This window comes from Pseudophryne corroboree, chromosome 3 (genome assembly GCF_028390025.1).
Source record: "Pseudophryne corroboree isolate aPseCor3 chromosome 3, aPseCor3.hap2, whole genome shotgun sequence".
Taxonomy (NCBI): Eukaryota; Metazoa; Chordata; class Amphibia; order Anura; family Myobatrachidae; genus Pseudophryne; species Pseudophryne corroboree.
The window spans coordinates 402,834,322-402,859,466 of NC_086446.1; the positions used below are offsets into that span (position 1 = coordinate 402,834,322).

Consider the following 25,145-nt stretch of genomic DNA (forward strand, 5'->3'; position numbering starts at 1 on the left):
GGAAAACATAGCGTTGGGTGTACCTCAAAGATACAGCATTTGGGCTAAAGAAAACACAGTGCTTTTAAATGTTGATAATTAACTTGTGCAATAGCCCATGACACATAGGTGTCTGGCCCATAGGTCGACAGTCAATAGATTGACCACTAATACATTAGGTCGACATAGTGAAAAGGTCAACATGTACCAGGTAGACAGTACAAAAGGTTAGCCGGCTCAAAGGTCATCATGACAATGGTCGACACACATATGGTCGACACAAGATTTATTTATTTTTTTCAACTTTTTCATACTTTACACTAATGTGGATTTTTTGTGGCAAACAAATTACAAACACCCCATAAAATTAGTGTCAACCTTTTTGTGTGCCGCCCATTTCCATGTTGACCTTTTGACCCTCAGACAACCCAAAAAATGGTGTCCACTTTTTTGTGTTGACCATTTCCATGCTGACCTTTTGACCCTGTCGACTTTTTTTTGCATGTCGACATTTGGGCTCAAAAGGTCATTTTGAGTCGATCTATTGACTGTACAACTTTTTAGTGGAGATACGATGATCCACACATGACACATCAATATCATAAGACAATTTGTAACTGATAGAGATGAGCGCTACCCCCATGTTTTGGTTTTGGTACTAATTCATCACTGTGTTTTGGTATAGGCATAACCACCCTTAAGCAGGGCCGACATTAAGATTTTTGTCACCTGGGTCAAGGCAGTAATTTATCCCCCCCATAACTATAGACTCTGCCCTTTCAGAAATTTTTCAACCATGAGAGATGGCCTTTTCTGACATACATTTAATATCCATCCCTTAAAAATATTAAGCCATCAAATATCTGTATTATTTTTATTAAAATTGAAAATATCGATAGAACAAAATGATTATATGCTCCATACACATTCTGCCCCAATAATGCCCCTGAAGGTGCATACACATGGTGCGATGTAACCATATGATTTTGAATATATAATCAAAATCGTAATGAAAGTTAGTGTGTACACAGCTTGTGATACCGATGCACACTCCTGTGGAGTCGGTATTGCAAGAAAAGATAGACTGTGCAGGCGTCCTGGGCAATTGCTCACCAGTAACGATGCCTCCTTATATCCGGCAGCAAGGGTGCATGCCCCCCTAGCCCCCCCCCCCCCACCCCCCTTCCACCCACCCAGTTGTGGCCCTACCTTAAGTGTTCTGGTTCGGGTTTGGTATTTGTTTCGGTTTTGGATTCCTTTAAAATCGATAAACATTGATTTAAAAAGCTAAAAAGCACTAAAAAAACAGCTAAAATCATTTCAGTTTGTTTACATGCTATCCAAATTCCGAGTGTGGTTTCTAAATCCGAATTACGAACTGACAACAGACCCAAACCGGGACTTGGTTCAACTCATAACCAATAAGTTCGGTTTGTTTGTATTTCAGAAAAATGTAACCATATATCTCCAGTAACTAATCCAAATGTTTTCTGTATACAGTCTTCTTGAGAATGACAATTGACATTTTATTTCCCACAACATTAATGCAGTATTATTGCTATAAGTATTAATATGAAATAGGAAACCATGCCCATTCACTGTGAACTTGACAGCTCAGGGAATTGTTGCCAGAACCCTTGTAACATAGAAGGGTGTGGATCATAGAGTCGACAGTAACTAGGTCGACAGTCATTAGGTTATCCACTATTGGTCGACAGTGACTAGGTTGACACCTGAAATAGGTCGACACAGTAATTAGGTCAACATGAACAAGGCCAACATGGAAAAAGATCGACATGAGATTTTTTTATTTTTTTATTGTGTTGTTTTCTTCGTAAAGTGACCGGGAACCCCAATTAGTGCACCGTATCCCCTTGCTCGCTTTGCTCACCATGCTTCGGACAAGGTGCCTCGCTCTGCTGCCGCTCGGCACAGGTTACTATTCCCAATCGTAGTCCTCGTGGATCGTAAAGTACGAAAAAGACTGAAAAAAAATGTGAAAAACATGTCAACATTTTGTGATGTCGACCTAGTGACCATGTCGACATATAGACCATGTCGACCTAATGCATTTCGACCAATAGTGGTCGACCTAATGAGTGTTGACCTAAGTGCTATCGACCTAAAGACCGGATCCCACATAGAAGTGTTTTGCAGCGATTTCTTCGGTCTGCTTTTCTTTCCTTTCTTTTCTTGCAGGATTAACAGATCAGACTTCTTCATACTATACAAGAAAAGCAAAAACATATCTCAAATTCCTGTTTTACTGTCTCTAAGGCGTTACACAGGTTGTATCCAACTTTAAAATCTGCACCTGCAGTACGTCAATAGCTGGGTTACTAACCTTGATCTTTTTTTCTTGGCAATGTCTCTTACCTGGGGATCTACTCTGTCCCAGCTTGGTAACACGCTTCTCCCAGATGTACAGTATAGTCCCTGCTCACACAGTGCCCTATCCTGCTTACATTACAGTACAGTGCATATTGTCACCAGCTTTACACTTGTATGTGGACAAAGAAAGGTTGATAGCAAGCAGTATATTTATTATCAGTAACAGTAAGTGAAACTAAAACTAGGTTTTCAGACATCCTAACACTATAATGCACAGATGTAACAACAATGGTTTGAGACTGTGAACCCTGTATACTGCTGTGAACCTAATTCAAATAGATTTTCGCTTTTTTTATGGTCAGAATTTTGACCAATTTAATATGTCAGTAATAATGTTTGCTGGTACAACATGTTAGATAGTTGTCACTCTTGGGATACACCAAAGACTTAGGCCTATAAATAAATCTACAAGAACTGTCTAGAAAATACTTTCCAGTAAAAACAAAATGTCTGCCCTGTGGCCTTAACTCTTCTTCAACAGTAAATGTAGCATTTTTCAAATTTCTGAACCTCAAAGTCTTAAGGCCCATACAACCCTAAAAGATATTTTCATAGATATGAGCGATAACGATGGTTGTGAACAACCAAATCGTTCAGATTGTTCTAGTGTGTACACAGCAAGCGATGAACGATGCACGTACCCATGGTATTTGGAACCGCATGCAGCTCAATCCCCTCAATCCCAGCAGAAGACATTGTTCATCTTTCAGATCTTTTGTAAATCGCTCAGTGTGTACACTCAATATCATTTGTCAGGGAGTTCAAGGGAAATTGCTCATCTTCCATATTGTTCATCTTTCACATCTTTCAAGTATTCTAGTGTGTATGGGCCTTTACTCTAAGTGCCGGAATTCAGTTATATGTGATATATAAATGTTATATTAGTACAGTACATAGAACCCTTGATGACCAGTGGTGCAGAGGATGGGGGGAGGCAAGCATGTATTAATTAATTTATTACAATTATTAATTGGGCCTGATTGAGGGACCCAGGTCTGTTGCCCTTTCCTCTCAGTGCCTTTTGTCTGTGTCTCTCCTGCCTGGGCTGTGGTAGGTGTAAAGAGGCTGCAGCCTCCTCTGTCTGTGCAAGGGGAGATAGCAATGGCACTAATCGCACCCCCTTGCTCTGCTCATGGCTAGGGTGCACAATGGCACCCCCCTGTGGAATGCAGAGCAGCGCATTGCGAAGTGACACATACTATTTTTACTGGGGGAAGGGGGGGTTTGTAAGGAGGCCACGCTTCCCATTACCCTTGCTCGTCTGCCCTTTCTATGGCAATGTTGATGACTGCAGCCCAATCTGCCAAACAGTGTGCCTGAGTCATGCAATCAATTTCGAGGTAGCATATATCAAGTACATTCTATAAAATGATTGTTAGAAGATGATTGGTTGCTATGTTCAGCGTCTCCACTGGGCCACTTCTCTGCTCTTTTTACTGCTTGATATATCGGGATGCAGTCAGCATCTCGGCGGTGTAGATGCTGGTGGTCAGGTGACTGAAGCCGGAATCCCGACATCACTTGGAATCCTGGTGCCAAAACCTCGACCACCTGCATCCCGAAGGTGAGTATTGGGGTGAGGGTTAGGGCAAGGTGTGAGGGTGGGGCATTAGGCGCTACAGTGGGGCATAGCCACCACCCCAGTCTTAGCCCTAGCTGCCACCTTCTGCGATTAGCTGTAGCAGCCAGCTGGAATAGGGTACTGGGCAGGAGAGGGGTCAAAAAAAATTACCCTATTCCCTGTTGCCAATTTAAAAATTGGGATGTCAATCATCCCAGTCATGTGACCGCTGGCATCCCAACATCCGGGATTACCTATCACACCCGATAATTCACCCCTATATATGATATGAGGCTACAAGAGCCACCTATCCATAGCTGGTGGGTGGTAAGTAAGCTTTCCAAGTACCACTAGAACAAGGTAACATGAACAGAATTCCCCTACCATCTTCTTACAGTGAGGGGCAGTGCCATGCATCTGCTCTCTGAGCGTATGTTCATGTGACTGCTTGCTTGAGCCTGCCCTTCAGACAGTTTTTTCTACTGTGCCGACATGGGAGGAAGCTGAGTCTTTTTCTCTGACAGAATTCTTAAAGCTGTCCTCAATTGCCTTACATAAATGTAATAGGAGAGCCACTAAACAGTCCTGGGAGTAATAATAATAATAATAATAATAATAATAATTTCTGTGAGGTAAGAGTAATATAGTTTTTCTACGTCTTCAAAGTCTGAGGCAGGGGCGGTTTAACAGAGGATAGGACCCATGTGCACACTCTGGGAGGGCCACCTCCTCTCTACAGCACAGTGGACTTTGGCATTGTCTACTGCATATGCGCAGATATTCGGAAACGTGGCGCCATGTTCCGGGGACTAATCACTACAGTGCACGCACGGGCAGCCATTTCCACTGTGATCTTTGCTCTGGCTGCAGCACTGACTTTGGATTCCGGAAAGGTAAGTAATTTACATGGATGCGGTATGGACCCCCCTGGACCCAGGGCCCTATGTGCACAGCACACACTGAAACCATTATATTTAGATACACTAATGGTCTAAGGTAAAAATCACTGCCAAAGATACTTTCTCCTCTGTTTATTGGTTGAAAATAAGTGGTCTTTTCCTGCTGGAAGCGATTCTACATCAGAGCATGAGGTAAAAATTGTTGACGATACCTCTTTTCTCTATTCACTTACAGGGAACCCTGTTCAAGCAATAAAGAGTAAATAAGAATTCCCAACGCCATGCAACACTATTTAATTCCCCTTAATACAATTGGAAACCAGGACCCTCTTCAATCAGAGGTATTAATACCTGCATGCATAATTACTGCCAGGATAGTTCTTCTGATGTAGTGTTGTCCTGGCAAAGTACTGACTTCTGGGTTTTTGACCAGAAAGTTCTATTGTGCATGCACAGTCCTAGGTGTAGGGACAGAGAGCTACTGTTCAGATCCCTCTCCGGGGACTTCTTAAAAAAAGAATCCCATAGGCTTCTTTAGGCTACGCCATCTATAAATGTTGTTGCCGAAAAGGCTCAAGCTCCGGAGACTTGATGCAAATGTGTACATCACAGCCCCATATAATTATATGGGGTTTGCTGTGCCACATATCTGCAGACGATCTTGGTGATAAATGGCAGTTTTCAGAGGTGTTAACACATTTTTTTTTAGTAATGATACATCTTGCCCCCAATCTAGTAGACACTGACCCCTTCAGCCCAGATTTTATAACAAGGATAAAAGATAGGTAGAAGGCTAAAAATAATTTTTTTTACTTAATGGAATCTAAAAACTTTGTACATCTTTGAGCTAGAAATGAGGGATTACCCATTTTATGACGGGTATTGCATTGTTTATGTAATGCTAATGTTCTTTTCTGTTCACTTCCCAATTTATACTCTTCTCGTACCTATATTATTGTTTCTATCTACTTGTTATAAAAAAAATTGTTTTTTAATTATCTATCGATAAATCCTTTTCTTGTAGTCCGTAGAGGATACTGGGGATACACCTACTACCATAGATGGGTCCACTAGGAGCCATGGGCACTTTAAGAATTTGATAGTGTGGGCTGGCTCTTCCCTCTATGCCCCTCCTACCAGACTCAGTCTAGGAAACTGTGCCCGATGAGACGGACAAACTTTGAGAGAAGGATAAAAGGATAGTGGTGAGATTCCGAACCAGCACACACAAACAAGAGGAAAGCGATGCTAACCAAACTTGAAACAGGATCAGCAACAGCTGAACAAACCAGAATACATAACCAAGTACCATGCAGGAAGAACGAAGCACTGGGTGGGCACCCAGTATCCGCTACGGACTACGAGAAAAGGATTTACCGGTAGGTAATTAAAATCCTATTTTCTCTTACGTCCTAGAGGATACTGGGGATCCATTTAGTACCATGGGGAAGTACCAAAGCTCCCAAATCGGCTGGGAGAGTGCTGAGGTTCCTGCAGAACTGATTGACCAAACTGAAGGTCCTCAGAGGCCAAAGTATCGAACTTGTAAAACTTTGCAAATGTGTTCGAACCCGACCAAGTAGCTGCTCGGCAGAGCTGTAAGGCCGAGACACCCCGGGCAGCCGCCCAAGAAGAACCCACCGACCTAGACAAGTGGGCCTGTAGAGATTTAGGAATCGGCAATCCTGCCGTGGAATAAGCATGCTGGATAGTAAGCCTGATCCAGCGCGCAATTTACTGCTTTGCAGCAGGACACCCAATCAGGGCCAGCTCTAGACCTTGTGGCGCCCAAGGCGAAAGTTTCCTTTGCCCCCCCCCCCCGTAAAAAATGAAGGTGTGGCTTCATAGGAAAGGGACGTGGTCAGTTTTGCTCCCTGTAGCGTTGGGCACCCTGTAGAGCTGTGCCCACAGTAGCTGTGTTGTGCTCCCTGCAGCTGTTGTGCCCCCTGCAGCTGTGCCCCCAGTAGCTGTTGTGCTCCCTGCAGCTGTTGTGCCCCCAGTAGCTGTTATGCCCCCCTGCAGCTGTGCCCCCATTAGTTGTGGCCCCAGTAGTTGTGCCCCCTGCAGCTGTGCCCCCATTAGTTGTGGCCCCAGTAGTTTTGCCCCCCTTAGTGTGCCCCCTGCAGCTGTGCCTCCATTAGTTGTGCCCCCCTTAGTGTGCCCCCTGCAGCTGTGCCCCCATTAGTTGTGGCCCCAGTAGTTGTGCCCCCCTTAGTGTGCCCCCTGCAGCTGTAGCCCCAGTAGTTGTGCCCCCCTTATTGTGCCCCCTGCAGCTATGCCCCCATTAGTTGTGCCCCCTGCAGCTGTGCCCCCATTAGTTGTGGCACCAATAGTTGTGCCCCCTGCATCTGTGCCCCCATTAGTTGTATAAAAAATACTTACCAGCCCCGTTCCTGTTCCCGACCACTGCACTGTCTCCGCCGCCGGCGCCGCTCCTCTGATCTATGGGAGAGACGTCATGACGTCTCTCCCATAGCTACCGACCAAGTAGCTGCTCGCGCTACCTCACTGCGCGTCTAGATTACCTTCGTGGAGAGGACCTTTTCAAACCCACTGCCACCATCCCAGTTAGTAGCGGCTCTTGCCAGCGGCGCCCCGGGCAAAAGTACTGCTTGCCCGTGGCAAGAGCCGCTACTGCACCCAATCTTATTGGGATCGTAAAGAACAAACAGCGAGTAGCCATGGTAAGTCTTGATAGACGAACGGCCCCAGTTGCAGAAGATCCTCGCGAAGAGGTAGAGGCCACCATTCTTCCAGGAGCATCTCCAGAAGGTCCGCGTACCAGGCCCTTCTTGGCCAGTCCGGAGCAATGAGAATTGCTTGAACCTTTTTCCTTTTTATTCTTTTCAGAATTCTTGGAATCAGCGGAACTGGAAGGAACACATATACCATCTGATAGACCCATGGAGTCGTCAGAGCATCCACTGCCACTGCCTGTGGGTCTCTCAACCTGGAACAATACCGCTTGAGCTTCTCGTTGAGACGAGAGACCATCATGTTGATTTGTGGACATCCAGATCAACGTGTCATGCACCTGAACACCTCCTGGTGAAGGCCCCACTCCCCCGGTGCAGGTCGTGTCTGCTAAGGAAGTCTGCTTCCCAGTTGTCTACTCCCAGAATGAAGACCGCCGACAATGCCACAGTGTGTTTTTCTGCCCGGAGGAGACTGAACTGGACTTGAATGGTCCGATCTTGAAGAAGATATGAGGCCTGCAGAAGGGCGTTGTATATAGCCCTGAGTTCCAGAATGTTGATTGGAAGGACGACTTCCTGACTTGACCATCTTCCTTGAAACTGCACCCCCTAGGTGACTGCTCCCCAACCTCTGAGGCTTGCGTCTATGGTTAGCAGAATCCAATTCTGAATCCCGAACCGTCGGCCCTCGAATAGGTGAGAAGTCTGTAGCCACTAGCCACCACAGAAGGGAGATCCTGGCCTTTGGTGACAGACGGATCCTCTGGTGCATGTGAAGATGTGGTCTGAACCATTTGCCCAACAGATCGAGCTGGAAGGGTTTTGCATGAAACCTGCCATACTGAAGAGCCTCATAAGAGGCCACCATTTTCCCCAGAAGGCGAATGCATAGATGCACCGATATCCGGGTTGGCTTCAGGACATCCCGAACCATCGACTGGATTACCAATGCCTTTTCCAATGGAAGAAAAACTTTCTGTGAATCTGTGTCCAGTATCATTCCCAGAAATGGGAGCATCCGAGTGTTACATTCACTGTACTCGGTACTTAAGGAACAGGGTGGACAAGCTCCGAGTACAGGAACCTAATACTGTAGTTAGGATAAAGTTCAGCAGTTACCCCCAAGAAGCCCTGACTCCGTTGTCTCACCCTCGTGGTCAGTCTACGCCTGCGAGACTATGTTTGCTTGGGCCCACGGCAGCCGCGTTTGAAGGGCGGATTAAGTCTGCCCAACTCCGATGCCCCCCGGTCTTAGTTGGAGACAAGGCGTAAACTGAGACGGGACGATAACAAGGGGAACCTCTAACTAAAACCTGAAACAGAGTTAGGGGCAACTCCAGAACTCTAACAATGCTGCCCACATGCCTACACGACACCTTCATATACCAGCGAGGACAGCCAGAGCAGAGACCTCCGCAGAAAACAACAAAGGAAAAATAATGGACAGATATGGCCAAGGCTGTAAGGTGCGGCCAAGCCGCTACTCACAACACTGGAGCTAATACAGGCAGGTGAACGGGAACCCTGAGGCCGCAGACACAGGCTCACAGGAATGGATTCAAACAACAGGCTTCCGGACACCAGGACTCAGGACTACAGGATCACAGGTTGACAGAATCACTGGGTTTCAGGACAGGAACGCTCCAGGGCAGGAAGCAGTCGCAAGAAGCTCCAGACTCTGACAGAACCGAGTACACAGGATTCCAGTATCAGACAGGGCCAGGACACAGATGCAATACTGGACAAGACACTAATCAGGAACATCCAGGTATAACAACAAACGTCTATCACCAGCTCAGAACTGCAGAGCTAGATGGGTAATAAGGGAACACGCCCCAATCAGGATGGCTGGAGGCCAGGCACACTGTAATTGCCAAGTACCTGCAGGTGAGAGTAACACAGACAAGAGCCAGATTGCAGTACAGAGACTCACCACATAATGATCAACTATCGGACAGGTGAGGCTAAACACATAGAAACAGGCTGCAATTACACCGACTCACCACCGTCGGCCAACAAGAGTCTTCTAAACAAATAGAATGGAAATCCTGGCATGCAGACAGAACTATATTACATGAAATTAATAAATAGAATGCAAACCGGAATAAACCACTGCTTGTGGTTCATAACAGTACCTACTCCTTAAGGGTGGACTCCGGACACCCCATGAAACCCAAGGAGAAAAGAAACAGAAGTATAACATAAAATACATAACCAAAATGCAAAATAGGAATGAGCCACTACCGTGGCTCATAACACAGAGTTAGCTCTAAGTGAGATTTCGGAAGATTTAGAATCCACCCGTGATCCAGGAGTAGTTTGGTTGTAAGACCAATGCAGTCCAACAACCTTTCCCTGAACGGTGCCTTTATCAGAAGATTGTCCAGGTACGGAATTATGTTTACTCCCTTCTTGCGAAGGAGAAACACCATCTCTGCCATCACCTTGGTGAACACCCTCGGTGCCGTGGAGAGACCAAATGGCAGGGCCTGAAACTGGTAGTGACAGTCCTGCAGTGCAAACCGTAGCTAAGCCTGGTGAGGCGGCCAGATCAGTATTTGAAGGTACGCATCCTTGATATCCAGAGACCAGAGGCGTATCTAGGGTAGGGCGAGTGGGGCACGTGCCCCACTCGCCCCCGTCAACCCTAAATGTGAGGGGAGGAGAGCGCAGCATCTCTCCCTCCCCTCACCGCCGCTGCCAGCACTAGCAGCGCTGCCAGCAGCGCTGCTGTGTCCCGTCTCCGGCGTTAGCCAATCAGAGCTTGCAGACCGGCTCCTGATTGGCTGCCGGTCCGCGAGCTCTGATTGGCTAGCGAACCGGCGCCAGACCGCCGCCGGAGACCTGGAGCGGCGAGGGGATGGAGAGGCGCTGCGCTGCGCTGCGCTCTCCTCCCCTCACATATCAACAAGGCGGCCGGTGAGTGACCTGGGGGGGAGGGCACAGTGGGGCATGTATCTGGCACCAAATGGGGCATGTAACTGGCACTGAGTGGGGCCTGGCACTGTGGGGCATGTAACTGGCACTGTGGGGCATGTATCTGGTACTGTGGGGCATGTATCTGGCACTGTGGGGCAATGTAACTGGCACAGTGGGGCAATGCAACTGGCACTGTCGGGCAATGTAACTGCACTGTGGGGCATGTATCTGGCACTGAGTGGGGCATGTATCTGGCACTGTGGGGCAATGTATCTGGCACTGTGGGGCATGTATCTGGCACTGTGGGGCAATGTAACTGGCACAGTGGGGCAATGTAACTGGCACTATGGGGCAATGTAACTGGCACTGTGGGGCATGTATCTGACACTGAGTGGGGCATGTATCTGGCACTGTGGGGCAATGTATCTGGCACTGTGGGGCAATGTAACTGGCACTGTGGGGCAATGTAACTGGCACTGTGGGGCAATGTTACTGGCACTGTGGGGCATGTATCTGGCACTGAGTGGGGCATGTATCTGGCACTGTGGGGCAATGTATCTGGCACTGTGGGGCAATGTATCTGGCACTGTGGGGCATGTATCCGGCACTGTGGGACAATGTAACTGGCACTGTGGGGCATGTATCTGGCACTGAGTGGGGCATGTATCTGACACTGTGGGGCAATGTATCTGGCACTGTGGGGCATGTATACTGCACTGTGGGGCATGTATCCGGCACTGTGGGGCAATGTAACTGGCACTGTGGGGCATGTATCCGGCACTGTGGGGCATTGTATGTGGCACTGTGGGGCAATGTAACTGGCACCGTGGGCCATTTTCTGTGGCCACACCCCTTCTGGAGCGTGGCCACACCCCTTCTGGTGTGTGGCCACATCCATTTTTCGTGTTTTTATTTTTATTTTATTTTTATTTTTTTGGGGGGGCGCCATTTTCCATCTTGCTCTGGGCTTCGAAAACCCTAGCTACGCCTCTGCCAGAGACACTAGGAATTCAACCTCCTCCAGACCTGAGATCACCACTCTCAGAGACTCCATCTTGAATTTGAACACTCGTAAGTACGGGTTCAACGGTTTTAGATTTTAAATTGGCCTTACCGATCCGTACTTTTTCGGTACTACAAACAAGTTGGAATAATATCCCTTGTTTCGGAGATGAGGTGGAACTGGAACAATGACCTGAGTCTGTACCAGTTTTTGAATGACATCCTGTAAGGTTATACTTGCCTCTTGTGAAGCTAGTAAGCCTGATTTGAAGAATGTGTGAGGTGGGAGCTCCTGAAACTCCAGTCTGTAGCCCTTGGAAATAAGATATATGACCCAGGAATCCTGGCATGATGTTTTCCAGATGTGACTGAAAAACTTTAGTCGTGCTTTCACCTGCCAGTCTTCCAGGCATAGCGGTCCACCATCATGCTGAAGGCTTTGAGGTCTGTTCCTGAGAACTGGCAGCTGCTGGTTTGCGTGGTTTACCTCTAGCGCCTCTGGTGGCTGTAGAAGAACCTCTGGTTTTGCCCTTAAACTTGGCAGTCCGAAAGGACTGTAGATTAGGTCCTGAGTAGGCCTTCCCGACTGGGGGAGCTGCAGAAGGAAGATACATGGGCTTTGGAGATCCATTTGTCTAGTTCATCTCCAAATAAGGCTTCTCCTGTGAAGAATAGGCCTTCCACACCTTTCCTAGAGTCCGCGTCCGCAGTCCACTGGCGTAGCCATAAGCCCCTGCATGCTGACACTGCCATAGCAGTGGTGCGTGCATTAAGCAAACCTGATTCTTTTATGGCTTCCACCATAAAGTTCGCAGAGTCCTGTATATATTGCAGGAGTAAAACAATCTCCTCCCTAGATATGGAATCCAACCCCTCAATTAGGTTACCTGACCATTTATCAATGGCTTTAGTAATCCACGCACATGCTATAGTGGGTCTCTGGGCCACCCCAGCAGCTGTATACAAGGATTTGAGTGTGGTATCAATTTTATGATCAGCCGTGTCTTTCAGGGAGGCTGCACCAGGGACAAGCAACACTATTTTCCGTGACAGCCTGGATACTGATGCATCCACTATCAATGGATTTTCCCATTTATTCCTATCCTCAGGAGGAAAAGGAAAGGATGAGAGTAACCTTTTAGGGATCTGAAATTTCCTATCAGGATTAACCCACGGATCTTCAAACAGGGTATTCAGTTCCTTTGATACAGGAAACGTGACTGAGGACTTCGTTTTTACATTAAAATAAGATTCCTCACACTCCTCTGTCACCTTATCAGGAATTTGCAGAACGTCTCTGATAGCCTCTATTCCCTGTGACAGAGCAGCATCCCCCTCCTCTGAGTCCACCTCCCCCTCCTCCATGTCTGACCCTTGATCATCTGAGTCAGACTGCAGGATATGGGACAGAGTACGTTTTTGCGGACAAATGGTAGGGGTCTGAGACGCTGGTTTAGGGACTAAGTCTCTGTTCATAAACTCATCCACAGACTGTCTTAAGAATTTCGGCTCTTTCTCATTGCAGGACAATCTAGTAGAAATATGGGAGATCATTCTTTTAATAGAATCAAGCCATGCTGGTTCAGCCCCGCTAGCCTGGGAAGGTGCACTACACTGAGTACACAGTAGTAAACCCCCTGGAGAAGAGGAACACTCTGCCGTGCATGAAAACCACTCTTTGCCTGACATATTGTAAATGAGACAGCACACACACACACACACACACACACACACACACACACACACACACACACACACACACACAGGAAAAGGTTAAGAGCACAATTAACCCACAAAGAGCCCTTCCAGGGAGACACAGAGATATTATGGAGCCAGCACACCGCACCCTTATCGCTAATGCCAAGCTTAGCCGGGTCACAGACTAAGTACCCAGATTGGGGACTTAGGGGGTCATTCCGAGTTGATCGCTAGCAGATTTCGGTCGCTGCGCAGCGATCAGGCAAAAAGTCGGCACTTCTGCGCATGCGGCGCAATGCGTACGCGCGTCGTACTATTACAATGAATGATCTAGTTTCACACAAGGTCTAGCGAAGCTTTTCAGTCGCACTGCTGGCCGCAGAGTGATTGACAGGAAGAGGGCGTTTCTGGGTGTCAACTGACTGTTTTCAGGGAGAGTTCGGAAAAACGCAGGCATGCCTGGAAAAACGCAGGCATGGCTGGGCAAACGCAGAGGGTGTTCATGACGTCAAATCAGGAACTGAACAGACTGAAGTGATCGCAAGCGCTGAGTAGGTCTGAAGCTACTCTGAAACTGCACAAAATTATTTTGTAGACGCTCTGCGATCCTTTCGTTCGGACTTCTGCTAAGCTAAAATTCACTCCCAGTGGGAGGCGGCATAGCGTTTGCACGGCTGCTAAAAACTGCTAGCGAGCGAACAACTCGGAATGACCACCTTAGTACACTAATAATCGCCCCCCCCCCCCTTCCCTGCTATGACCCGCTGGTGAGATGCTGGATCCATTCATAGTGAAGTCCCACCCCCTCAAAGGCGCGCAGTCTTCTCGCTTTTTTTACACTGGCTGAGGTAATTTAGTGCTTACAATGGAGTTCTAACCGTTTTAAGTCTATGTTTGCCAGTGTGGGTACTGTGTACAGTGTACTAAGACTCTGTTCGCCCCCTCAGAAGCTGTGCGTCTGCACTGTGTACTGAGTCTGGAGACGCAGTCCACACCGGTTAGAAGCCATGCATCTCCATACCCTCATGCCACCATAATGGCCGGTGACCCACTAACCGGGACGCCAGCTTCATACTCACCGCTCTTCACTCTTCTGGCTCTTTTGGGGGTGGCGGAGTGCTGCGGGAATGTATGCTCGCCATGGTGGGGCTTGCGAATAGTTCCCTCAGGAGCTAGAGTCCTGTCAGCTGGGAACGGGACCATTAACCCTTCAAGAGGATGCCCCCCCCCCTCCCCAAGTCCCATGAAGCAGGCAGGCTGGTACCATCCAGTCCTGCCTGAATATAACAAACAGAAGAATAAATGCAGAAAACTCTTCAGGAGCTTCCATAAGCGTGACCGGCTCCTCCGGGCACATTTTCTAAACTGAGTCTGGTAGGATGGGCATAGAGGGAGGAGCCAGCCCACACTATCAAATTCTTAAAGTTCCCATGGCTCCTAGTGAATATGTCTATACCCATGGTACTAAATGGATCCCCAGTATCCTCTAGGACATAAGGGAAAATCTGTTTACGAGTCTTGCATAACTTGTAATGCTCTTCCTTAAATAAAATTTATTGAGTTAAAAAAAATCAAAAGCTCAGAATTTAAGAAGTCCTTTTCACAAGGGGCTGGACTTTAAATGCTTTGGGCCTGGCCAAGACTCTAAGTGTGTTCGGAGATCCCAAAGAGAAAGCTTCTTCAACAGGACATGAGACCCCAGATGTGTAACCAGGGTTGGACTGGCCCACAGGGGCACAGGGGAAACCCCCAGTGGGCCCCACTGCCTGGGCCCCCTCTCCTCTAGGAAACAGGTTCCAGACTGTGCACTTGAATCATACACTATGCATATGCAGGGCCGGTGCAAGGTTTCTTAGCACTCTAGGCAAAACTTCAGCCTACTGGCCCCCCCCCCCCCCCCCCCATACTTATTTTTCAGCCAGGCACTGCCGACAGTGCCGAGGCTGTGTAGTGCTGTCATCCTGGAATGCTGTGTGCGTGTGTGCCTGCAGTCACTACTGGTGTCCTGCATGGGAGACAATGGCATACATACAGTCCATAGACCCCTGTTAATCAGAGGCGGAACTACCGGCAGTGCAGGCAGTGCACTGCACTGGGGCCCGCCTCTGTCCAGGGGCCCAAGCATGTAATGAGTCAAACTGACTCATTACATGCCGCTGTGCGCTGCAGGCAACCGCTGCCCGCAGCGCACAGCCGCCCGGAGATAGGAGCTGAGCAGCGGTACAGACGGGGGAAGGAGGAGGGAGCCGGAGGACGGAGCCGCAGCAGCGCTTTGTTACTGGTGGAGGCGCTGCTGCTGCTGCTCCTCTGCTTCCCTATAGGCTGTCTTCCGAGAACAGCCTATAGGGAAGCAGAGGGGCAGCAGCAGCAGCGCCTCCACCAGTAACAAAGCGCTGCTGCGGCTCCGTCCTCCGGCTCCCTCCTCCTCATTCTCTACTGCCCGGGAATCGTCGTCTGACGCAGCTGCACCGAGGAGCCTGAGGGTAAGTATAATTCTTCTTTCTTTCTTTCTTTCTTTCTTTCTTTCTTTCTTTCTTTCTTTCTTTCTTTCTTTCTTTCTTTCTTTCTTTTTCTTTCCTTCTTTCTTTCTTGTGCCTGCCTGCCGCAATGTGTAAAAAGGGGGGACTACCTGCCGCACTGTGTAAAAAGGGGGGACTGCCTGCCGCAATGTGTAAAAAGGGGGGACTACCTGCCGCAATGTGTAAAAAGGGGGGACTGCCTGCCGCAATGTGTAAAAAGGGGGGACTACCTGCCGCAATGTGTAAAAAGGGGGGACTGCCTGCCGCAATGTGTAAAAAGGGGGGACTGCCTGCCGCACTGTGTAAAAAGGGGGGACTGCCTGCCGCAATGTGTAAAAAGGGGGGACTACCTGCCGCAATGTGTAAAAAGGGGGGACTGCCTGCCACTATGTGTAAAAAGGGGAATCTGCCTGCCGTAATGTGTAAAAATGGGGACGCTGTCTGCCGTAATGTGTAACAAGGGCACGCTGTCTGCCGTAATGTGTAAAAAGGGCACGCTGTCTGCCGTAATGTGTAACAAGGGCACGCGGTCTGCCGTTATGTGTAAAAAGGGGTAATCTGCCCGACGCTATGTGTAAAAATGGGGAATCTGCCTGCCGTAATGTGTAAAAAAAGGGGGGCTGCCTGACGCTATGTGTAAAAATGGGGAATCTGCCTGCTGCTATGTGTAAAAAGGAGGAATCTGCCTGCCGTAATGTGTAAAAATGGGGACGCTGTCTGCCGTAATGTGTAACAAGGGCACGCTGTCTGCCGTAATGTGTAACAAGGGCACGCTGTCTACCGTAATGTGTAAAAAGGGCACGCTGTCTGCCATAATGTGTAACAAGGGCACGCGGTCTGCCGTTATGTGTAAAAAGGGCACGCTGTCTGCCGTTATGTGTAAAAGGGGCACGCTGTCTGCTGTAATGTGTAAAAAGAGGAATCTGTTCGCTGTAAGGTGTAAAAGGGTCTCTACCTGGTGTAGTGGTGCTACTGTGCGGCATAATTTGAATAATGGAGATTACTGTGTTGGTATTATTTTGTGGCCACACCCCTTCCCCACGAAGCAACGCCACTATGTATTTTTGCGCGCACTGCCCCCGGGGTGGACTTGGATGGGGGGGGGGGCCCAAAGCATTTTGTCGCACCTGGGCCCACCGCTTGCTTGTTCCGCCACTGCTGTTAATATATTAATCGTTTCTAGAGTCGGCAGTGCCCCCACCAGACCAGGCTTCAGCACATGTCCCATGTCACATGTCAGTGTGACCAGTACAGTCACAATCACACTATCCTGAGTCCATATGGTTCTGCTCAGGGACTCTCTGCTGTTAGTGGGTCTCCTGTGGGTTGCCCATGCTTCCACAAAGAGTTGCAGGGATGGATAAGCTGGTGAAGCTGTGACACAGGATCTGGGCACATGAAGGGGGAGAGGGACACAAGACCTTGGGGCATGGGTGGTGGGAGAGGGAGGAGGGACACAGGACCTGGGGACATGAGGGGGAATGGTAGCGTCTAGTTTACCTTCGTGGAGAGGACCTTTCCCATAACCCCCTGGGTACAAGTCACAATCTATTTGTAATAGTAAAGTGTGGCGAGCGGAGCGAGACACCGAGCCTGAAACGTGGCGAGCGTCCAATGCTGCATAGAAAAATAAAATTCCCCCAAACGAACGGAGAACGAAGAAGACATTTAGGTGCTGTAAGGGCGGAAGTTCTCTCCTGCCTCTCATTTTGTCACTTCCAGGTCCTGAGCACGAAGGAAATATAGACACAACCGAGGGGGAATGACACGGTACATGCGGACATGACGGCGATGGGGAGTGGGAGGAGGGACACAGTACACGGGACATGAGGGGGTGTGGCACAGGACCTTGGCACATGAGGGGGGAAGAGACACAAGACATGAGGGGGAAAGGCGAGGAGAGACACAGGACCTGGGGACATGGGGGGGGGGAATGACATAGGACTAAGGAGGATGACAAAGGATCTGTGCATATGAGGGGGAGAGGGTGACACGGGAAATGGGGGGGGGTGGGCACAAGACCTGGAGGCATGAGGGACACAGGATTTAGGGGATTGACACAGGGCCATGGAACATGAGGGAGAAGGTGGGGGGTGGAGAGGGGGAGTTGGGACACAGGACCTGGGTACTTGAGGGGGGGTGACACAGGACCTGGGCACCTGAAGGGGGAGGGGGTGCCACTGGATATGAGGGGGAGGAGAAATACATGACCTGGGCACTTGAGGGGGGAGGGGGTGCCACGGGACATGAGGGGGAGGAGGGACACATGACCTGGGTACATGGGGGGGGAGCATCACGGAATGTGGGGACATGACGGGGTGGAGAGGGGGAGGAGGGACACACGTTGTCACACAACCTGGGGACATGAGGGGGGGGGGGTGACACAGGTCCTGGGGAAAAACAGGGAGAAGGGGGGCTACAGATTACCAAACTTTTTGGATGGAGACCTGCTCACTAAAAGCTTTATATGCCACAATAATAACAGAGTTCTGTACAGGTAGAGAAGGCTGCTGGGAATCTGATGCACCTCAAGGTGTCAAATGGACGTCCTTTTACTTAACAGCTGTACCCTTAATGGCTGTCAGTGTCACCCACCTGACACCACGGAACGCTCCCCTCAAAAAAGTGCTGTCAGGACGCTGTAAGAAGTGAATCAACGGTAAGTATAACAAACGCCAGATTGGTCTAATTTGGCCGCACACTGACGAGCTGTAACTGGACATTACTCAGCCACTTAGCACGAGCATTCACATCTGGGCACCTTTATGCTGTCCTGCGCTGTACGAGCGGGGAAGGGAGGGCGGGCGGCCAGGCGGCGGGCGGCGGAGACGGTATCTTCTCTCACCTCGGCTGGGCTTGGATCAGTTTCATTTCCTCCTCAGCAAACGTGCGCCTCTACAGGAGCTGACGTCGAGGGGCGGTGCCTGTGACTGAGGCTGTCAGCGCTGTGCCCTCTCTCCCTGGTGCCGATCTGTAGGCTGGGAGTCACCGATCTGTAGGCTGGGAGTCACTAAAGCTGCCTAGTGGAAGCGCCGGCCCTGTGCATATGTTATCTTCTACTGTACAGGACTAAAGGTGCATACACACGGTGAGATTCGGGCTAACTCCGATTCTCACTATGAGATAGGGGCTAGGTCGGCATTGCAAGCACATAATGACTGTGCTTGCAATACTGACTATGTGCGATTTTGGCTAAGTGTCAATTTTGACTATCTTTTCTATGAGATAGTCAAAACTGACTTGCCTGCACAATCTATCTAGGCTTGCGATGCCGACAGCACGGGACCGCACATTGGTATGGCATCGGGATCACAAGGTGACTTTCACCTTGCGATCTGCACTAACTTTTCTTATGATTTTGACTATATAGTCAAAATCGTAAGAAAATATCTCACCGTGTGTACACACCATAAGGTGTATGTTCTACAATGCATTGCTGTTATTAATCTGGTACATTATTATGCATGCACTAGCAGTGTTTACTATATATATTTATCAAGGGGCCCAGACTGTGTACTCTCTAATGGTTAGCCAAAAACACACAGACAGGTGGCTCCTAAAATGGCTAATGCACTAGTCTTCTTCTGATGCACTTCCCATACCAAAAATGTCCTTGTTTAAGGAAATACAGCCAAGGGCTTGTCTATAACTTGGGAGCACGGGAAGATAGAGTTTGCCAACCCAATCTCCAAAGCTTGGACGAGCCATCTGTTACCCATAAAAAGCCAGATGGGTCAAATAGACCACTGCTAAACATAAAGACACCGAATACACACATACAAAAGAAAAGGAGCAGGATGGAAAGCATGGCATACCCTTCCTTTTGGCCAAAATATATTTTTTTCTTCCTAGAAGACCTAAAATAATCTTTCCATTAAGTCTTACAACATCCCACCCATTGGCGTCTCTTGCTCTTGTACTAGAAAAACTGTGTCAGTGGATGGTGATGGTATTTGGGGAGTAATTCAGACCTGATCGCTGTTGTGCGTTTTCGCACAGCGTGCGATCAGGTCCAAACTGCGCATGTACAAAGCGGATCGCCGCTCAGCGATGGGTTTGTGCGACGGATCCATTTGCATGGGCGATCGCAAGGAGATTGATAGGATGAAGGCGTTTGTGGGTGTCAACTGACCATTTTCTGGGAGTGTCTGGAAAAATGCAGGCGTGTCCAAGCGTTTGCAGAGAGGGTTCCTGATGTCAATTCCGGTCCCGGACAGGTTGATGTGATCACAGCGGCTAAGTAAGTCCTGGGCTGCACAGAGACTGCACAAAATCTATTTGTACAGCTCTACTACACATGCGTTCGCACACTTGCACAGCTAAAACACACTCCCCCTGTAGGCGGTGACTATCTGATCACAGCAGTGCAAATATCGCTTGCTAGCGAACAGATCTGAATTAGGCCTTAGGTCTCTCAAAGGCATCTTATACTTTGACGCTTTTGATAAAAGCTATGGTGTCTTACCTTCAACAGAAAGGAAGCCACTGCATAATTTATAGGATGACATATTGCTCACACATGCATCTCTAGACATTAATCAGTCATCGACAAATTACTCTATCATGAATTAACTTCAGATTCTCCATAAACTGTTTTGCAGATTGGTCAGAAAATAAAAAATATGTTACTCATGTTTACCAACATCCAAATTTATATTTAAAGGACTATGGGGTCTATGGCCCTCATTCCGAGTTGATCGCTAGCTGCCATTGTTCGCAGCGCAGCGATCAGTCTAAAAATCGGCACTTCTGCACATGCGTATGGTGCGCACTGCGCACGTGCAACGTACTTTCACAAAAGTCAATGCAGTTTCACTCAAGCTCTAGCGACGCTTTTCAGTCACACTGCTGGCCGCAGAGTGATTGACAGGAAGTGGGTGTTTCTAGGTGGTAACTGACCGTTTTCGGGGAGTGTGTGTAAAAACGCAGGTGTGCCATAAAAAAAACGCAGGAGTGGCTGTGGAAACGTAGGCGTGGCTGGCCGAATGCAGGGACGTTTGTGACGTCCAAACAGGAACTAAACAGACTGAAGTGATCGCAGGCTAGGAGTAAGTCTCGAGGTACTCTGAAACGACACCATTTTTTTTTGTAGCAGCGCTGCGATCCTTTTGTTCGCACTTCTGCTAAGCTAAGATACACTGTCAAAGTCAGAAAAATATCTCTATGCACACTGCCATATTTGCACCGCACACTGGTCCGCGCTGCGCATGCGTACGCTCTCCCGTGAAGGCGCATACCCGCAATAGCGTGCACCCGCAGGCGCACGGTATGCGTATTTACGGTAGAGTTTATGTAATCGTAGCGTGCGACTCAATCGTTACATATTTTCACAATTAATGTAGTTTGTAGATCATGGTCCCTTTGATAGATTCTGAAAGTTTGGTTAATATAGAATGTCCCTGAACGGAGGAATCCCTCTTTGTATTGTGCGAAGGGTCTAACAGGAGTCATACAGCAGTGTTTGGTACCCATCGGAAGAGTATTTAAATAGCAATATTCCGGTGTTGGTTTGGAGCGGATTAATCGCTCGTGCGAATAGTTATGGACATAAGAAGTTATGTCCATTTATTATTATTTGTTCTTACTTAGTCATGCACCTGAACAGTTGGAGACAGGTATCAGTGGGTCTCAAATGGCTCTTTGACCTCAGAGATCCCCCAAACAATAGTTTGCATGTTGGGAGGGCCTCATATCTTTACATGCATAAGGTAAGCACCGGAATAGTAATTGAAGATCAATTGTACTCCAAATCAGTATCTTTCCCGCAGACGGAGTACAATAGCCTTTAATTACACTGAGCTTTGAGACTCAATGAGGAGGGCCAACACCTGTGTTTACGAATGGATTAGGGTTTGTATCCAGGAGAATGAGGGCTGAGATGTCATTGTCTCAACTGAAAGTGGACATCATGAATATAGAACAAAACCCAGACAGGATTCTGTTTTGTATTCGTCAAACAATAGCTCTCCAGAAGACAGGAATGTGTTGGTCATCACCCATTGTGTTGCATAACCAAGGCCACTGATACAAGACAGCCCACCTGTATGAATCAACCTATGACCTTTGTTATAATGCGAAGCCGAATTCCTGCGTCCAATGGACAATGAGATTGTAGGGACCATTGGATTGCATTGTGTGAGTAGCATAAAAGACGGGCCTGTGGCATCCAGCTGGCACTTCTCATCAAACGGTTCTCATTGCTGATAATCGGGAAGCTGGCTGTCCAGAAGCGCTTGCGATCGTTACCCTTGTGCGTAAGTTTCTCTCCGTAATCATTGTCTTTCTGTGAGCCATTTCTCTCATATATCTCTCTCTCTCTCTCTCTCTCTCTCTCTCTCCTCACTTTCTCTCGTATTTTCCCTTGATTAGTATTGTATTGTATTGTATTTCTTGTATAGTTATTTGGTTAGGAAGTCTCTGTTATATTGTAGTGTATCATTTGTACTGTGATTCTTTTTGCAAGTATAATAGTCATAATACAGATAATAGGCTTTGGACCCTAAACAAGTATCTGTGTATTTTCTCATAGTGTTAAGTGTTCACAGAGCGTCGGTGACGCTCAAGCAGCTTTGTAGTTAATCAGGTTACACCAGGTTGCACTTACACATTGTCTCTACATAAAGGTATACTGTGTATCTCATTGTTAAAGGTATAGATATCAAGGTATAGCGTTGTGAGCGTCTGCGCCGCTGGTGATCTCCTCGTGGTCTCGAGCGTCTGCTACGCCATAGCGAATCATTACGTTAGTCAACAGCCAATAGCGTGCCTGCCTGTGATCTCTGGGCCGTGAGCGAACGTGACGCTTGAGCGTCTCGCCTACGGCTAAGCGATCATTACGCAACTAGCGTACCCTTACGGTACTTCTTAAGTAAACAGCGTACAGTGTTCTTAGACCTCATAAAGGGTTGTTTATACGATAAAGGAATACAGCTTTATCAATTGGGGGCTCGTCCGGGATCGGTCGCGTCGCCGAACCCGGAGCGGCGGAAGGCAAAGCCAGTGGGGTACGCGGTAGATGATCAGGGATCGTTTACATTGATAAAAGTATATTGTGTTACGGTGGATCTTTGTTTTGCGTACACGTGTCTCTAACAAAGACTAGCGTACGCAATCCAAAGGCCGACGCACGCAGCGTTCATTACGCAACGTAGCGTCCGGTTACGCCCACGTAGCTCAAGTCACGATAAGCGATAATTAGCGCAAAGCGGTAGATAACGCGACGCGGTAAATAACGCAAGTCTATTTTTGGAAATCTGAAATTTAGTTTAACAGATCCTGCTCCTAATTGGTAACACAGCTGGGCTAAAGAAAATTTCTGCGCAGAAATAGATATAGAAACGAAAGTGTACATGTGTTGAGTGAGTGTGTTTTTATTATTACATAAGTTTATATAACTTAGAGGTTGAACCAAAAGGAAAGTCGGGTACTCGTCAGGAACATACGTGTAAGTGACATATACGGTGGCTAAGGAGGCATCCTTGGTTAAACATAATATTTGAGCATTAGAGTATAGCGGACCAGTATAGAACAAGACCAGGAGGTCAGACCAGGAGGTCGTAACAAGACCAGGAGGTCATAACAGACCAGGAGGTCATAAGGAGACAAAGAAGTCCGCTATAAAGGTAAGAGGCACAACCCCGGGGGTTGGTGCAGAACCCATATAGGCCATATAAGCTCTGGCTGAAGGAATTCGCAGCCGAAATTTTCGATTCCATTGATCTCTCAGTACATAACAAGTAGTGCTTATGTACTGAACGATTGTACCGCACGTCATTGTGTGCATTAGTAAACCTGACTAGTATCATTTTGCGTACAAAGGTCATAAACGCTAGTTGTACATTCTGACGTGATTTGTGTAATTTTTTATTTTTGGAAGGGAAGTTCGCTGGTCACTCAGGAACTATCTAACAACCCCACCTTTACTGGAAAGAGTAAGTGTCCTGCGGGTAACCCTCACATGTTCCAGTAAACAGAAGGTTTTTGGTAGGTGCCCTGTATCGAGTACGCCAGCACCATATCGGTGTGATCAGGTCGTATTGGTCGAGGTGGGCGAGTGAGTGGGGTACTCGGTAAACCGCCACCGCCGGCCTATTTTGAATAATTTGGTTTGCTGTAAGGGTTCGCTGAAGACCGTGATATAAAGATCAAAGGAGTAGTAAGCAACACCTGCAGATTATGGGGGCCAGTTGTTCAGGTAGGGGGCGATCAACCTCGGTTCGGGTTGATTCAGAAGACCGTCCAGTAGGATCGGCCAGGTACATAATGTGTGAGAAATACGGAAGTCACACAGAAGTTTTATGTGATGAATGGGAAAGAATGACTGTACATGATGGGGAGAAGTTCCCAAATATAGGCAGCTTTAGCCCAAAAGTGTTACAAAATTTAAGGAGGAGGATATGTCTCATTGAACCAACAAAGAGACGAAGTAAACATTATGATTATTTGCAGTTATGGCAACAGGAAGGTGAATTACAAAGAGAGTCAATTGACTTTTCTGACTCTTATCTTGAGAAGAGAGACATGGCATCAGGGAGGATTGTGGTTGCGGAGAAAAGCACAAGGTTGAACAATAAAAACGCTCTTAGCAACTGTAGTATAGATCATAAGAATAAGTGTAATAAATGTAACAATGATTATTGTAATACTGTTGAATGTACAACTATTAACCTATGCAAGTTGCACCCCATGTCAAACTTCCCTCAGGAATACAAACAAGAAAGTGAGCCCAGAACAATGTCGGCACCTCTTCCAGAAGCCATCCTACAAGACATCCAGGTGGACACGATCAAATCGGTAAAGGCAATAATCAAACCCCCTAACGGAGGGTCAGGTGAGGTCGTGTCCACAGGTACGTACAATGTTTTATATCACGCACCAACAGGGGAACCACATATTGTAAAACCAACACCAGATGATGTAGCTGAGTTCGATCCGGTCAGGGTGATTGCAGTCCCCAATGGGAAGACTGACGATCAGGGAATCATTTCCGTCAAGGATAGTGCAATGCACTGTCTTTGGTCCCGGACCGAATTGGGATCAATTATGTCTGAATTCCCTGATCCTAGGAAAGATCTAGTAGCCTGCCAAAGATTTATTAAAGAACTAGGAAACTCCACAGAACCCACCAACAAAGATTGGCGGATAGTGCTGAGGGTATGTTTGCCCTCCAGTGTTGACCCTGCGAAATTTATTGCTGATTGTAAATTAGACACGGAGGTACCTTGGACGGAGGAACACAATCAGGAATGTATTAAGCAGATCAACCGACAGTTGGAAGTACATTTCCCAGCCATTGTCGAGTGGAACAAAATTTTCTCCATAAGACAAAACGAAAGGGAAAGTACTTCCAATTATTTCCACCGGGCATTGCAGGACCTGACTAGGTATACGGGTATAGAAAACATTGAAGCAAGCACACCGCACAGAGAAACAGCAGTATATGTGCTAATGAATGGTTTAAAGGATGAATTAAAAACAAGGG

General features: G+C 47.7%; 1 long non-coding RNA gene across 1 annotated transcript in view; it reads right to left on the reverse strand.

Moving 5' to 3' along the window:
- Positions 1-1,188: 1,188 nt before the first annotated feature.
- The window catches only part of LOC135057838 (uncharacterized), a 51,471-nt gene continuing 27,514 nt past the window's right edge, over positions 1,189-25,145 (reverse strand). Inside the window, exon 3 of the long non-coding RNA XR_010244402.1 lies at positions 1,189-2,203. This is a non-coding gene — a long non-coding RNA (uncharacterized LOC135057838). The remainder of the gene's footprint in view (positions 2,204-25,145) is intronic.